Source organism: Diabrotica undecimpunctata, chromosome 7, assembly GCF_040954645.1.
Source record: "Diabrotica undecimpunctata isolate CICGRU chromosome 7, icDiaUnde3, whole genome shotgun sequence".
In the NCBI taxonomy this organism is placed as follows: Eukaryota; Metazoa; Arthropoda; class Insecta; order Coleoptera; family Chrysomelidae; genus Diabrotica; species Diabrotica undecimpunctata.
The window spans coordinates 16,565,591-16,584,152 of record NC_092809.1 but is presented as its reverse complement, the minus strand read 5'-3'; positions in this window follow the sequence as shown (position 1 = coordinate 16,584,152).

Sequence of the window (18,562 nt, the reverse complement as noted above, 5' to 3'; positions counted from 1 at the left end):
TTAAATCGGACTCAGTTGACATCTTGTTTATCTCGCTTCGGATAGTTTGGCACATTTTGACTAGAATGTGTTGCTCCGATGCCCCGAAACTAAAAGTGTTAGATTCGTCGTGGTTGTGCACGATTGTCTTAATTGCCTGTTCTTTCGAGAAATTCCTTAAAAATATTGTAGGCTCATTTTGTCTAGGAGACCTTACTGATTCAACACCATCCCCAAAATGGTTTTTCATTTTTTTAATTATTTGTTTATCACTCATGTCGTCAATGCCACTAATTTCACAATACCTTTTGCCAATTGATTTTGTGCTGTATCCCTTACCTTTTTCAACACCCTTCTCCATTTGCTCCAAAAGTTTTCCAAATGCTTAATTGTCTGTTTTGTTAACATTACAATTTCCAACAAATTTTTTATTTAAATTGCGTAATTCAGTCGAAACACAAGCGGCATGATATTTTATTTCCGAGGCAATTAAGTCGTTTTCTCCACTTCTCGCCAAGAACACAGGGTTGCTTTGTGATATCGCTCTTATTTTTTCTTGCATATTATTAATCATAACTTGGCATAGTTTTTGATTCGGTGAGCGCTTTTGACAAAAGATGCACTTTTGTAAATTATAGGGCCGTTCAAGGGCCGTTTTTAAAAAATATCGTCTCTACGAAAATCAAATGGTAGTTTAGTATTTTTTGACTTGTACAAGGCAATGTTCTTTGAGCTCGTATAAGATTTATAACAGTTTTTGTGCGATTTTAAAAAATCTGGATTTTTTAGATCATCAAACTTTGAGAATATATGCCGCATGTATTTATTCTCATGACAATTTTTCATACGTTCGCTCGTGCATTCAATAAAAGTTTTTTTTGATCTTTCTTTAGAGTTAACCAGCCTTCCTCCTTCCAAACAAATAAGACACATATTTTAAATAAAAACGTCTTGTTCGGCATCAGATTTATGGAAAAAAACATGCCTTAATCTGATTTTTGACTCAAGTTCGCTGTCAGAGCTGCTGCTGTTCGTTAAATCCATTTTTAGATGGATACAAAAAAATACTAACTGTAATAATAAGTAAGTACTAAATATTGTTAACTTGCCAATAAGTTTAATTAATCACTGTTAATAATATAATTAACACATAAGAACTTTATTATGTCTCACTTATAATAATCTCAGTGGATTTCGCGCTAAAAACAAAGCTTATGAAAAAGAATGCACATATATGCAAAACGATACACTTGTTGCGCTAGAATATATAAAACCCTATATAACACAACAGCGTCTCGAGGTAAAAACGACCGTAACAACATCACCATCAGTAGAGTCGATTTGCGGTTGACTATGGCATAGGAATCTCGCCCTCCCTCGCATCTCTGCGTTCGCCACTGTCCGTCGTGACATGACATTCGATTTATTAATTTTTTTTTTTTAAATAATTATCCAATCAAAATTTTAAAAAAACCCACATGTTCTCTGATGTTTGGTCTATAACGTTTATAGGATGCCATTTTTTGCTAAACCCAATATTTTTCGAGGTAGAGCGAGGTAAACGATTTTAAAAATATGGGTTTTCAGGGCAAGTGATTTTGTATGAAGGCGCTCCGTATACAATAATGGTTTAACGTATTTTTATAAATAAAAAAAGAGTATTTCTAATGTCCGGATAGGTATGCAAATTTGAGGAATGAATTTTCGGATATTGTTCATCCGAAAAACGATGAAAAAAAAAATTGCATTTTTTTTTTGTAAGGCTCCCCACCACTCCCCTCCCGCTACGATTTTTGGACGACCAAGTGATTTTGCATTACAAAAATATTAGAAACCAAAAAAAATGGGTTTTACATTTTAGCAACAAAGTGCCCACGAAAATCTATTCTAGAAGCCTTTTGCCAGTCTATTTACTCTACTAGATGATGGTACAGAAACTAAGCTTCAGTTGATTGTACCTAAAAGTAAAGTGTCAGAAGTATTGCGTCAGTTGCATGACGGTGCATCAGGTGGACACTTTGGTATCACGAAGACTCTGCAGAAGGTTCGAGAACGGTTCTATTGGGTGAACTGTAAAGATAATGTAAGAAGATGGTGGCGGAAATGTGAACTGTGTGCAACCAGTAATGGTCCAGTTGGTAAAAAGAGGTCACCCATGAGACAGTACAATGTTGGTAGTCCTATGGAAAGAGTAGCAATCGACATTGCAGGTCCACTTCTAGGGACAAATGATGGAAATAAATATATCCTGATAGCCATGGATTATTTTACGAAATGGACTGAGGCCTATGCGATACCAAATCAAGAAGCTGCTACCGTGGCAGAGGTACTTGTTAAAGAACCCTTTAGCCGATTTGGTGTTCCTTTGGAGATCCACTCCGACCAAGGGCGAAACTTCGAGTCAACCCTTTTCCCAAAACGTTTGTAAATTGATTGGTGTCAATAAGACCAGAACGACACCCCTGCATCCTCAATCAGATGGAATGGTCAAGAGAATGCACCGAACAATGGGTAAACACCTATCCAAAGTTGTATCAGAACATCAAAGAGATTGGGACCAGCACATTCATTTATTCCTAATGGCCTACCGCTCGGCCGTGAATGAAACTACAGGCCAGATTCCAACCTGCCTGATGTTAGGTCGTGAAGTTCGTTTACCCTGCGACCTAGAGTTTGGCTGCAGACCCTCCGAAGAACATGTTGCAAGCGAAGATTATGTTGAATGCCTGAAGTTAAGAATGAACAACATTCATGAACTTGCCCGACAACACATCCAGATAGCCAGTGATAGAATGAAAGATCAATATGATTCTCGATGCAAGAGTGAAAGCTGTGAAGTAGGTGATCTTGTTTGGCTTTATAATCCACAACGTCGTCGAAGCTTCTCTCCCAAACTGCAAAGACAATGGGAAGGTCCATATGAAATTAAAAAGAAAATAAATGACGTAATATACCGAATTAGGAAGTTGCCGAGAGGTAAACCAAAAGTAGTTCACATAAATCGTCTTGCACCATATGCTGGCTCAAATGAAACAGAAGAAGCACGAACCCTTCAACATGAGATCAAAGATGACCGGCGACCAAGCTTTAATGAATTTATGTCAAATTACGCAGAGAGAAAGAGTGCTAGATTCGGCGTGACCACAGAAGTTCAGCAGGATCTTTTTAGTGTTCCGCATAACGTCTCTCTAGCCCACTGTGTTGCCCAAGATCTTGAGATGACTAAAGGAATCTCATCCGTATTTTATAAGAAATTCGGTCGTTTGGACGAGTTAAAAAACCAGCAGCCTAAAGTTGGAAGAGTACTGAGATTAAAAGATGGTTCTCGATCTTTGCTGTATATGGTGACCAGGAAGTCGTATACAGACAGGGCAAGCCACGAGGATATATGGCGTGCTTTAACTAATTTGAAGAAAATTGTGTGCAATTACGACATCAAGAATTTGGCCTTACCCAAGATAGGACATGCACTAGACAATCTGGACTGGAAGATTGTCAGAAGCATGCTTGAAGTGATCTTCCTAGAAACCGGCGTACGAATTACTATGTGTTGCATTAACCCGATGAGATCGTATCATTCAAAGTCAGTAGACTGTTATTTCTTTCTAAAGGGTTCATGCAGAGCTGGAGAGTGCTGTAGATTCCGCCATCCTGTGCCTACATATAGAGTTGCTGATCGGGACTATCAGATTTAAGAGGGGAGCAGTGTTACGAACACCGGTAACCGGTCACGTAGGCGAATTAGAGGTGGGACTACGCCAGAACATTCTCGAACATAATACTTTTGGTATATATAGGTAACAATGTTAGAAGTAGAGTTAGTTGTTAAGACACTACCGAACTGTAAAGTTATAAATAAATATGTTTACATAAATTCGAAACGCTCGTTTTATTTAATCTCGCTACACTACTATTGTAAGCAAAATATGTACCTACCTACTTATTGCCGAAATATATCAAATTTCAAACTTTAATTTTTTTTTTCAAATAATGATTATAAGAAATTAATAGTTTAGTTTTAATGAGAAAGTAAATATTATAAGTTAATTTTCTCAAAACAAACAATTACGGACTTAACGAATTTTTGCCGTAAGCCCACGATATGAAAATAAATTTTTCGTAACCTCATACTGTCATTTAATATAAGCTTTCTGAAAGAAATAAAAATTATATAATATTAGAATAGCTAATCATTCAATAGGAACGTAGCAAAGGAGGGTACAAGAAATTTCCTACGTGCTAGTTCCCCGCTATTATGATAATAAACGAGTATGAAAGTGTGTATTATTTTGAGTAGAATGTACTATTATTATCAACATAAACTATTAATTAGATAATAGGCACTCATCTACCATTTTTCTAACGGATCTAATGAAATTTCCATTTGAATAACCTGTAAATGGCTATTGTTAATTCATTTTTTAACTGTCAATTTGATGATATATCTAACACGAAAAACAATTGAACGGACGGACGCCCGAGTAAAGAGCGTAGAGTGCGTGGGGTCCACATTCAACGTCAATAACTTCATAACTCATATAAAATCAACAACACTTCGATTCAAAACAATCGCCGGGAAATGTTTCTTTTGTTATTGTATTTATGTGCGTTTTGTCGGCTGTTTTTTCGTGTGTCGGTATTGTTAGCGATAGCGTTTTGTTCACGGCTGGCATCAGGCGCCGCTGTAATAAATAGAAAGAACTGCTTTAGCGCCTACCCTACTAGAAAATAGGTGTCGTGTCGTAGGGATTTGAATGTACAGGATGTTGAGAGGGAGTGTTACCTATAGTGGGTTCGTTTCTGCAACAATAGCAGCTGGTTCGAGATCTAATGTACGCTGTTAAAGGAAATCATAAAATACTTGATTACTTGTGCGGCAGTTATTCTTAATTGTTTTTGAAGTGTTTGCAAACTGTCATATTAGACGAAATTTTTTTGTAAACTGTAAGATTATAAACTGAATCTCTGAGCCTAAGATTCTAACGTTCGTATTCATAGTCCGACTCCAGCGCGTCGCTGGCTGTTCACCACCACATCTATGTTTCATAGTCGACCTACAGCCTGGTTGACGCAAGCGTAAAGCATCTTTCTCCGAACAGTCGCTGGCATGTCGCTGGGTACGCGCCAGTCGCTTTCACAGTCATCTCACACTCGAATGACGCATGCCCTGTTTAAAGATTTTCGAAGCTTCGCCAGAGAAGGTATATGCATGCTCTGGCGATTCGCCCGTCAATTTGAAATACGTTTGCGATGGACGATTTACATCAATATTATGTAGTTAACCGAGAAATAAATGAACAAAACGATATATTACAAGTACCCAGAAGATATATAAGGGACATGCAAAATCCATTACACTTTTATAATGATAATGAATTTCGAAAAAGGTATAGATTTCGAAAACAAACAGTTATTGAAATAATGTTGCCAGTAATAAATGATAAAATGGTGAAAATTAATCGACGTGGATTACCGTTTCCACCCATTTTATGTCTTTTAGTTGCCTACTAAAATTTCCCGCCTACTTGCTCAGCTATTACCCACATATATAAAATTTCCTGAAGGTCTCGAAAACCAGAGAAAGAACCAAATGCTGTTTTACGATATTGCCAATTTTTCACAAAGTAACAGGGTGTATAGACTGTACCCACATACCAATAAAAAGTCCTGGAGGGAATATGGCCGAGGTATATAGAAACAGGAAAAGATATTTTTCAATAAACGTCCGAGTAGTGGGTGGACCCAATTTAGAAATTTTCGATGTTGTAACTCGTTGGCCTGGAAGAGAACATGATTCGATGATCTTCAATAATAGTTCAGTGAAACACCGTTTCGAGAATGACACTTTAACAGGATTTCTTCTTGGAGATAGTGGCTATGCTTGTTTACCGTATTTAATGACGCCTCTTTTAAATCCTGGAATTGAACAAGAAGTAAGGTATAACAGATCTCATATTAGAACGAGAAATACCGTTGAGAGATTGTTTGGATTGTGGAAAAAAAGATTTTGTTGTTTGAGTCGGGGTTTAAATAATAAATTGGAAAGAGTTCCAGAAATAATTGTGGCATGTCCAGTTCTTTACAATATTGGGATCAAAGTGAATGATGTAAATGATGAACAAGATAATGTGGAAGAAGAACTAGATGATAATGAACCTCACATACCGAATCAAGCTCAAAATATTGGACAGATTGTACGAAGAAGACTTATAACATTTTAATTGATTTCAATTTGATGTTACACCATTTGGCGCTCTTTCACTTAGCTGTGTTGAAGTAATTAATAAATAAATACAATTCTCCCTTTCTAAAATTCCAAATTTTCCTGCTCAATACTATTCAAAATTCCATACAAACCTATCACTTTTTCCATTATAATATCAATAAATAAAAAACAAATTAAGAAAAACAAATGTATGTACCAGTAATAACATATCAATGTGTATAAAATAGAAAATTAAATTAGAAATTGTTAGTGGGACATCAGCTAACAATTAAAAGGTCTTTAGAAAATAAAATTTTTATTTAAACTAATATACTGAATGCAATCTATCTGTTGGTTGAATAGTATTTGCGAAAACAATATCCTATGCATAGTCCAGGTTTTTTTGTCACAATCAGCACACTCGTAAATTGTGTTTTTTCAAATTTTATCCATACAACATATTCTACATCGTTTTTTGTCACGTACTGGTTATATTTCAATATTGATAATGGTCTGACAATATTCCATCCTCTCTTGGTTGTGTGTTCAGTCAAAGTATTGGCAAATTTAGAAGATCCTTTTTCCCTCCTCGTAGATTCGCCACTGACTACCCAACGCTTAGCTACTCTTCATACAATTTGTATTATCTTGTAAAAAAAACCAAGCATTTGCAAGAAAATTGCACTTTCATATAAAAAAACGAGTTATTTATCTCGTACTTTTTTTATGCAAGGCGCAATATTTAATTACTTAATATTATTATTAATATTAAAAAACAATATTAAAAGCTTTAATACTATTACCAATGTTAAAAACTTTAATTATACATTATAATATTAATATGAATGAGTAGAAACGATTACATTTAAATTTGGCAAATTGTAACTCCAGTCGACTAGTTCACAAGTACGATTGCTGTAGATCCTTGTCATCAAATACGTCTATGTTTTCATATCTAGTAGTAAGTAACCGATCGCCCACTAGCGGTTCTCCGAAGATTGACTATGAAATAGGGGATGAAATCTCGATGGAGTGTTCGCTAACTGAAGAACCGCCGGCGACTCTTCCTGGCGACGCACTATGAATACCAGTGTAAAGTTCTTGTAAAATAATCACATACCGTGTCATAGACTAACTGATTCAACAGTATAACAAAACGATACTATTGGCGCAAGACAAGATAAAGTTTACACTAAACTTCGTATTCAAAAACCATAAATGCATATCAGAGTTATCATGCATTATAATGTTATATATAACGTGACATCCTATGTATTTTGGGGTAAGATTAGACCAGGGCTGATCTGTTTTGAAATGGATGTGAGAGGTGGCATTCGGATTTTAGCAGAAATAGTTACTTGATAACTACAGTAATAATAACTTACTTATTCTTCCTCTCAATTAGGTCTAAAAAATTTTAAAAATTAGTCAAAATTTCGATTTTTTTCTACTTTCCTTGCTTATAACTTTAATACCATTAATTTTGGAGCAAAGTCGTAAAAAAATGAAATAGTAGCTACATCTTTTGCTACATCTCTCTCTCCAACTGGAGCAACATGTTTGGGCAGATCGTTTAGGACTGTCTGAATGCCAGTTTTATCGACGTTATAGATACGGTTGGGAGGTAATTATATTTTTTTATAGTGTTCTCCAAAATTTCAAAATACTGAGCTAGGTGCACTCTATTGAAGCCCATGGTTCTAGCAATACTTGTTTTTCGTGGAACTCGTGAAGATAGTCGGTTCCTTTTCATGAAAGATCTAGTGAAGTCCCGACCAGCCAAATGATTTACAGGTGAAAATGGATGCTCAATACAGTTTCTTACACAATAAGAGTAAATTAAAAAACGCAATGGCCTCAGCGTCATTCCATAAAATCGTTTGTCGAGTTCTTTCCAATGCTCAACTATTTCGTTTTCTTGGATCTTGGTTAGAACTGTTTTGAATCTGTCTAAAGATTGGACACGATTTCCTTTTTTCAACCTTTGCAGTAGTGTTGCTTCATGAAAACCCTCAGCTTTTGCTGTCTGACGTATAGAAACGCCATTTCTGGAATTTTTAAATATCTGGGGTATAGATTTCTTGAATTTTTGAAATAAACAACTTGGTGGAAGCATTTATTTTGTATAATCTATTGTTAGGTTGAGCTGTTAAAGTATCACAAACATGGCATTTTTTCAGTATCAAAGAGAATGTGTTGTAGCTCATTCCAATTTGTTGAAACATTGGATGGTAAAATACACTGTCTAGTCGCCACTATTCCTGTATCTTTGGGTATTGTATAAGTCCAGTTGAAGTAGAACATCCTAACATTTTTTTATCTAGCACAATGTTAATCTTCCCATCTCTTCATTCTAGATGAGCTGTATTTTCATTTGAATCTGGAATCCTGTTGTAAACCAGAATTTCCGGTTAAATTTACTTTTACTCTCTGCTGAAAGCTTAAAGCTCCATTAAGAAATGAGTTGTGTTGGTGATGGTGATAGACGTAATTGAATGTCTTCTTTGGAAGATGAACTTGTAAATGAAAAAATTTTTGAGATTCAAAAGGCACATACTCGTCACTGGAGTCACTAAAATTTTCTGGATTATGTTTTTTTTTTTAATCTGTAGATTAGTCTTGGCAGACTATCTTCATTTAGAAGTAACAGAAAAGAGAAAAATTAAAGATTTAAACTTAATGTTATTGAAGACTCATTCTCTTTTGGTTTGTCTCATCACTCTTAAAGCTCATGTAGTTCTTATTTTAGTTTAGTAATAACATTTATTACAGTAACGACATAAAAATTTCATTTTTATTACAAACACTTACAGCCAATAATTGCCTAATTATGTTTACAACGAACCTTGTCGTGATTCATCGGATATTATGTAAATTCTTTATTGCCTACCTGTCGACATAACATCTATAATTCGTTGATATTTATTGTATAAATATAGATGTACAAAATAAACTCATATGCTTTGAATATTTATCTGCCATTTATGCAAATGTTAATTAGTTCTTCGCAAATTTGTTTCCTGTTTCGCTATGACTAACAAAATTGATATTACATTTAGTAGCAGGTCATGTGTCTTGTATTAACATAAGAAAATTACGCAAATAATAAATATGAACATGAATTTGTGTTGATTTTTGGAAATTTTGCGTCGTTGTTCAGAAAGAAAATTCTAATACAATTTGGGCGAAAACCGGTATAATTATTGGTACAAAGGTTTAAAGTACTTGGAAAAACCTCAGGAAAGAAGTGTAAGAATAAAGAGAACTGGTGATGGTCAGACGAAATTTAAGAAAAAATAAAGGAGATTCTGTGTTTTAATTATTGAAACCCCTTTGGTGTTCTACTATACGTTTGTTAAAAATTCTACCAGTCTGACCGCTGTAAGTTTTTGGGCATTCACCAAATTTAAAACCACTTACACAGTGGTGTGTATAAACTTATAAATCCAATAGTACTGAAGACAAACAGAGTTGTCCACTATTTCAAAGGAAATATCACTATTTTTCCTTCTGTAATGAGGCGAGGGAAGAAGTTGTTTATGCGCTATCCACATTAAAACCGGTAGAGCATATACAACAATTTTTACGACTTACCTGTCGGACTTATTCGGGAAAACACTGAATGCTCGCTCTCTATCCAACGAACCAAACATATTCCCGTCGAAATTAAGCAAAAGTTATGGATTAAATAAAATTTAAAGAAAATTTTGGTACTTTGGATCGTTACATATTTAAAGACGAAGTTACTAGGAATAAAATGATAACTTTGGATGGTTAAATTATTGTGAAAAAATATGGACGTATTAAATAGCTGGAGATGCATAAAGTAGAATTAGGGTAGTATGGATTAAGTGGAAGGAAGCGAGTGGTGTGTTGATCAGCTATCATAGCTGATCTGTCAGAAGATCAGCTGTGATATACGAAACGGATTATTTGGCAATTAAAAAGGAAGAGAAACAACGAATCTATTTCACGAAAATAAGAATGCTTTGAAGGATGAGGAAAGTTAGAGCTAATTTAAAAGTTTTTTGGCCTCACCTATCCTATCAGCTATTAGCACAATATCATCTGCAAACTTCAGGTGGCTAAGCTTTCCTCCATTATATATAGATGTTGCGAAATATTTCCGCGGTTAGTACAATTAAACTTACAGCTAAGAATAATACTATTACAAAAATGAATATTAAACTCAACAGCTTCCGAGGTCTCAGTTTCCCGAGCCCACAGACACTACTACACTGATCACCAATCTATGTACTACTGCCTAGGGATGGGAAAAACCTACCGGTTTTAACCGAAAACCGGTTTTTTTACTTCGCAATAACCGGTTTTATCGGTTGTTTTTTGTCCCGGTTATAACCGGTTTTTTATTTTTTAAGTAAAAACCGGTTATTAGGTTTTTACCGTGATTAGGCTTAGGTTAGGTAATATTTTGGATACCAATCATAATTATTATTCACAAGTAATTATTCCATAAAAACCATAATTCAAATTGTATTTTATTTTATAAATACAGAAACAAACTGAAAGTGCAAACTCACATGAGCCAGAAACAATTAAGTTTTTTTATAATATTTCGTTGAAAAGGTATTTGTAGTCGTAATATTTACATAAGAAGCGATCTGGTACATCATCTATTTTTCACACTTAACTCTTGACATTGAAAGTGGGAGAATGGCTTTTTCTGATTACCAAAAATAATGTTTTGACTATGAATATCGAATTACCGATTATGAATACGAATTGACAAGGATTTCCCTACGTTTTAAAAACGATACACCCATACAGGAAGTATTAAATGAGTTAAAATGTATGTGTTATACAAATATACAAACGTGTTAAAAGTAATACATGATAAATTTTTTTTATAGTAGTAAAAATAAAAGATGAATTGCATTATCCAATTTATTTTTATATTTATGTTGATATATTTTTTTAAATCCCATTTGAAAGATTTTGGGAAATTTTTTATAAATTGAAATGGTTGGGGTGGGGAATTTTTTGGGTTTGGGAGGAGAGGAAAATTGGTGGGTATTTTAAAAGATTATATTTTTAAATGGTAAATTAAATTTGCATCATTAATTAAATACAATAATTGCATATTATATTCTACTCTCATATTATATTCAATGACAATAGAACCTGAATTATTTTAGCTCTCTTTGTTGAGCAGTAGTATAATAATTTTGGTTTACTGTTCTCTACATCTGACTACTAAAATTTTATCGCCTTTCGATGAGGCCACAAAGAAGATCTCGGGTTCCCAGTACATTACTGCTAGCCATGTTATCCCCCTTGTGTCTATTATCGAAAGATCTTTAAAAAACCTCAAGCCAAACCTTAGTACAACCCAACAGTTATGCCAAAAGCTTATAACTAGCCTTCAAGAGGAGGGCACTAAGCTTTTACGAAACCCCCCTGCTTTGCCATGCTACAATTACGGACCCGAGGTTCAAAAAACTATATCTGAATCCGTCTATGGCGGAGACAGTCACATCCAATTTAGGCTCGGAAGTTAGGATGTATCTTACCAAAATCGGAAAACTTTCTCCTTTTTGCTCCTTCTAGAATGAAGAAGCTAAAGTGAGTTTAAAATCAAACCCTCTTTGGTCTTCACACGATCTGGAGTTGGTGAACAGTGGTTCCAGTTCTGATTGACTCTATATCTGCAGCAGCCTTTGCTGCCGAGATTAGGTGATCCGATTTCATTCTAGGAGCAGAACAGAACCTGTATGCCAGGCTTGGCTTTTATAGCTAAAAAATACATGTCGTTGGTTGGAAGTTCGGTGGCATCAAAGAGACTGGTGTCATCATTGAATGATATTGTGTCAGATGAGAGAAGCCGCTTGACCGACCAACATATATATGAACAAGTTTTTCTCCATAGGCTTCATGAAAAATACTGGCCAGCATAATGCTAAATCCATTTCATATAATATAACCTATTTGCAACCTTCTAACCTATACTTTTTTACTTAAAATATTATTTCATTCTACTTTTATTATACTTTTATTGTATATTATTGTAATATGTATATATTAATCTTACGCTATATTATATTTAATAATAATCAATAAATATAAATATAATAATAATAATAATAATAAAATAATAAATAAATATAATAATTAGTAGAATAAAATGGTTTTATTAAAAATTGTGTTTTATTTATATTTATATTGATGTTCTTTTGATAGTACTATTTTTGATTATATTGATATCGAGTCGAATGTAGTATCGCAAACTAAAGTGCATTGTAAATGTAACTTTGTAGCCTATTTTATTAAAAAAAACCGAAAACCGTTTTTGCAAAAACCGGTTTACTTTGGCCGGTTATAACCGCCAGGTTAAACCGTAAGCAAAAAAAACCGGTATAACCGAAAACCGGTGTTTTGTCAAAAACCGCCATCCCTACGTACTGCCGCTGGATAGAGGTTGGTGAAGAGGTTAGCGTGGTGATTGTCGCGGAGATTGGCGTGGGGGTTGGTGCGAACATTTCTGAAATTTTATTCGCGGTTGAAGTGTACGATATTTTCTTTATGAGAGGTATCCATGTCGAAGGTAACCGTATGCCATCGTCTCTACCTCTATCTATAGAGCCTTAATCTATTTTGCACCGAATGACAATTTTATAATTATATATTTTTTAGATTGATTATAATTTTACATTTATTTGTTTTAATATTTTTTAAAATTTTTATGAGTTAAATAATACCATAGCAGTGTTATAATAAATCATCAAGTAACTCTAGAACTATAATTTAATTCTCTAGTAAATCATAATAGACATGTTTGCTTTTGATACATTTTTCTTTATATTGTCGACATCCAAGCAAGTTGTAGAACAACTTGGTACTTAAGAAAATTATGCGGTGTACAAACAAAGAAATTCTCAATATCTTTTATGATGAGTCGTTTAGTGACAGCAATTTGTTATGATATGTTTACATTTTATATTACAGCGACCTACTACAAAAACAAAGCATCTAACAATATTACCATATCTGCTTAATTTGTTACTGTCCTACTGTTACATAGTCCATTATTCCTCGAACAATAAATCGTAATACATTATTATTTAAATAAATTACTAGCGACTTGTACTTGAAATATTTATGATTTGTTCCAATAACGTCTACTTTATCAGCAGCATTGTGGGATTATTAATAGCCTGATTTAGTATCGACCATTAATCATGTTTATACTTTCAGTGGAAATCGAGATGGTGTGTCATGAGGAAATTATCTCCAGTTGCAGGTAATTTAATAGCTTCTATTTCCATAACATTATTACATAGCTCAAAAACTCATTAAGTCATAAAAACATTACTAATCTTGTTACAATGATCGTAATCTTAGTACTAAAATAGCGTTGACTTTTTGCTTCAAACATATTGCAACAAAAGTATCAATTACTAAGTATTTTATTTTTTTTTATCAACGCTTATTAAGTAATATGTACAGCAATAAGTGTTTTAGTTGACATTAGAATCAATTGCACATATGGTCTCAGTGTAGGAAATAATCTTCTAAAGGTAAGCGCACACTTTTCCGGACTGGCCGTAACATCCGAGACATACTTGGCGTTTTTTTTTCGATCGGACATTTACCGTGGCCGCCGTATCAGTAGTAGTACGTAGGATGATATTGAGATCTACACATTGGGCGAAAAAATGGACTATCGGATTATTTAACATTGACGGTAGAAATTTAGACGTCCACTGCCACTATATTTGGATGGATTTTTAGCGACTACGCCGAAATGGTGGCATACGTGACTATATGTGAAGTTACATTCATCGTTAAATCTACTGTTGACCGCTCCGGTATACTTACAAGTATTGTAATTTTACATTGCCGAAATGGTTGAAATTGACAATAAATTATTAATTTATTTCTTCATCTTCTTCCTCTTTATAAGCAATTCTACTTGTTAATTCGCGTATTAATATCTCTGTGGAAGGTTGCCACTCCATCTTTTGTCCGGTCATCCAATACTTCTTCTGCCGATTGGTTCTGTTTTGACAACACGAGTCTCCTCCATTCTGCTTGTTTCTGAGGCATATGTCATTATTGGTCTTTCACTGGCTTTATAAATTCTTGACTTCATCTCAGTGTTAATGTGTCTGTTTCGCCATATAGTGTTATTAAGGCATCCTGCCAGTCTATTTGCTTTTTTACTTCATCTCACACTTCTTTGTTCAGGTCTCCATACCTAGACAGTGTAATTGCTAGGTATTTTAGTTCCATTACTTGTTAAATACTGATGCCATCAATTTCTATTTTACATCTGGTTGGTTCTTTGCTGACTACTATTATTTTAGTTTTATGAGATAAGATTGTCATATTAAATTCTTTTGCTTTTATGTTAAATCTATGGACCAGTCTTTGCTGACTATCTTCATCTTGGGCTATCAATATTGCCCCGTCTGCGTAACAGAGTATTTATATTTCTTTGTTTTCCATTCTGTATCCTCTTCCTTTGTTAACGCTTTTATTGATTCCATCTATGATCAAATTGAAGAGCATGGGGCTCAATGAATCCCCTTGTCCCATTCCGCTGCCTATTTCTATAGGTTATGTCTGTTGTCCACCTATTCTGACTTCCATTTTGTTGTTTTAGTAGATGTTTTTGATAGTTTTTATAATATTTACGGGAAACTTCCCTATTATACAGAAGATGGATTACATCTTTGAGTTTTACTCTTTCAAACGATTTCGTTAGGTCAATCAGACACAGAAATGCTGGTATATTATACTCTAGTGATTTCTCAGTAATTTGCTTTATGCCTCCGCCTGTAGTTTTGTTGGGTGGATCGAGTAGCTCGACAGAACTGTTGTTGGTCCCAAGCCCGGAAAAAAGAGGAGGTGGTCTACAGCCAGGTTAGCACTCTACTGATAGACTTTAAAACCATACAGCTCATAGAAACAGGATCATTCCAAACCAAACAGGAAAAACATGTGTTCTAGACAAAACCTTGGAAAGATTTTTAGAGATAGAAATGCCACAAGGAATGCCTGGAAATATAATAATGTTCGATGAGTTAGAAGACAGCCAATAGAATGACTTTGGTAATTACCAATAATTTTATCTTTTTATTTAATAAAGCTATTGAATTTACCGTAATCTTAAATTTTCTGACTCTTGCAAAAAATCAAAATATCAGGGAACTTTATTTAAGTGTTTATTAATACACAATTTTTTATTTATTAAATACATACGTTTATTAGAAGTTCTCGTTATTTCTTTGAGTTTTCAATATTCTCATAAATTTTGTCTTCTTGACGTTCATTATTAGACCGTACTCTTTTCCATACTCTGCTATTCTGGTCACCAGTCTCTGAAGGTCTTCAATATTTTCGGCTAAGATCACAGTGTCGTCCGCATATCTAATGTTGTTAATAGGAACTCCATTTACCTTTATCCCAGCTGTTTCACCCTCAAGAGCTTTTTTCCGAATCCCTTCGGAGTAGGCATTAAAAAGAATTGGCGACAATACGCTGCCCTGCCTTACTTCACGTCTAATTTCAATTTCTTCTGACAGCTGTTCGTTAACAGGTACTTTTGCTCGCTGTTTATAGTATAAATTTGATATGATCCTGAGGTCGTTGTAGTCAATCTTCTTTGATTTCAGGACATTCATTAATTGTTCATGTCGTACTTTATCGAATGCTTTATTATAGTCAATTAAACATGCGCATATATCTTGATTGACATCCAGGCATCTTTGTATCAGTATATTAAGTGAAAAAAGAGCTTCACACCTTCTTAGGCCTTTACGAAAATCAAATTATTGTGTATCATTAACGTCTATGTCCAGTTGGTGATATATTCGGTTATGGATGACTTTTAGTAGTAACTTTAGCACAGCTAATGGTGCGGTAATCGCTGCATTCTCTTGCGTTTTTCTTTTTGGGGAGACAAATAAAAATCGACATTACCCACTCTTTGGGTAATACGCCTGAACTATAAATTTGGGTCAAGAGTGTCACTAAAACATCAATGTGCTTCTTATTTAGAATTTTTAGGATTTCTATAGGAAGCGGGTCAGGTCCAAAGCTTTTCCTACTCTTCATTGTTTTTAATGCGTGTTATATTTCTTCTTTTGTAATATATGGACCTATTTCTTCTGACGTAAGTTCTATGTACTCCAGATCTCCTCTTTCATCATCGAACAGTTCATCGATATATTCTGCCTATCTTTGTACTTTCTCGTCCGTCTGTGTTATAGTCCCTTGTCTATCCAGAAGTGCACCAGTGGGATTTTGTTTTCTTAGTCCTGCCAGTTCTTTAACTTTCTTGTGTAGGTTAAACAGATCATATTTATTTTGAAGGTCTTCGATCTCTTTGCATTTCTCTTCAAAGTATTTTTCTTACGAATAATAAAGATCGGTAAATGTACATCCTGTGACCAAATACTTAAAAGTTCTTGAATCGGTGGAAACGTTTACGTGATGCTTTTAACAAATCACAAATAAAATATGAAGATTCAACAACAAGTAGTTCGCCTGCCTCTAAGAGAAAAAAAGAAAATGTTCAACGACGGGCTAGAGTTATTGCGAAAAATATACGACGAAAGAGGAACAGAAGAAAACTATAAGAATGGGGATGAAGACAACGATACTGAAGAATTAATAGCTGCATTAGAACCTCAGATAGTGACCACAGTGGAAGGAACTGCCCAACCCACTGTTTCAAAAGTAAGAGACACTCAAGGAAGTTCTTGAAAGTAAAAGCATAGATAATACATATTTACGAATAATCCGAAATTATGTTAAAATCAAGAGCAAATATATAGCAAAAATACAACATGAGATATCAGTTGAAATAAGTGTAAAATAGGGAGTAAAACAGGGATGTACATTATCTCCACTACTCTATAACAACTGTAACCATATTTGCGAGGAATTTTTATGAAACTAGGAAACAAATGAATATACATCAACGGGCAAGTTGAAAATAATATTTATTATGAAGATAGCAATGTGCTGCTGTGCAAAATATGTAAATAAACGTTAATATATCTGAAGTATACTCAACGAAATTATTATTAAAACGAACCGCAACATTGATAAAAATAAATAAAATTTATCTTATTTTGTACTGTTAAAAAGTTTTTTTAATATAGAAGATACAACAAAATGACAGACTTAGTTATGAAATCTCAGAAGGTAGAAATATGCACGATTGAGATATGCTGATAAACAACAAAATACTGAATAGAGTGAAACGCTTTGGATATCTGGACAGCTAGATTAACTGTAAAATTGAGAGTGACGAGGCAATCTCACTTCTAAATTATTACATACATTATAATACTGGAAACTGTTTTGACTCCGCTAATGGATTTTCGAATTACGATCATTTGAATGTATGTATATACATAACATAATATGATATGTTAAGTTTCCCATGAACATCACATCCTCCTCTTCTATATTGTCAAATCCATCCGATTTCGCAAATCTATGGTTGTTACAACAGTTAGCACCCGCCTTTATGCGCTGTTGCTACGTTTGATTAGTTTGCAAAATTCGACGTAATATGTATATTTGCGGTGGAACGTATAATTTGCTTAGGTGGATTTAGATTTCGAATTCCAGATATCTACGTGCAGTATCTACCTGCAGCGCACTGTTAAAACTTTCTGTGTACTTAGTCAGCTAGGAGCAATGTAACTAATGAACTTGGGATGGATCCGTTTTTAATTTCTACAGGGAAGTTCACGATATAAGGTAAAATAACAAAATACGATCATTTTAAAGATTTTTTTTGTAAAAAATATACAAATGACTAAATAGGACAAACCCTTAGGGGAGATAATTAGAAGGATAAGAGTTATAAGAAGAAAGTTAAAATGGGGAAAAAAGGAGATTAAAGCTAAAAGACGAACATGGAAACGAAAAAACTAACAGAATAATATTACTGGAAATAACAAAACAATTTTATGAAGAATTATAAAGAAGCCGTCCACAAAAACCGAACCACACAAAGCCACCACACATCAATAGGAGTAAAGTAGTAAATGTAGGCTGTGAAAAAAAGCTGGATATATTAACTGAAAAAGTAAGAAATATTTTGAAAGAAATGAAGAACAATAAATGAGGAGTCAGGGGAAAAAACAATCATAGTCCACTTTTGGTGGAAATTGAGATGACAAAGTTTTCTAGTGATGAATACATATTACTTTCGGATGGTACGGAGTAAAAGGGAAAAACATTTACAATCCTTTTATTACAAATGTTAAATGAAACAGAGTACTGGCGAAAAACTATCATAGTCCGCGCCCTGCGAGGGAATAACCGTCAGTGTCCGAAAGCGCCATCTCTCTGTGATTTCTGTGCAGCATTTCTGTGATTCTCTTTCTTAAACGCCGT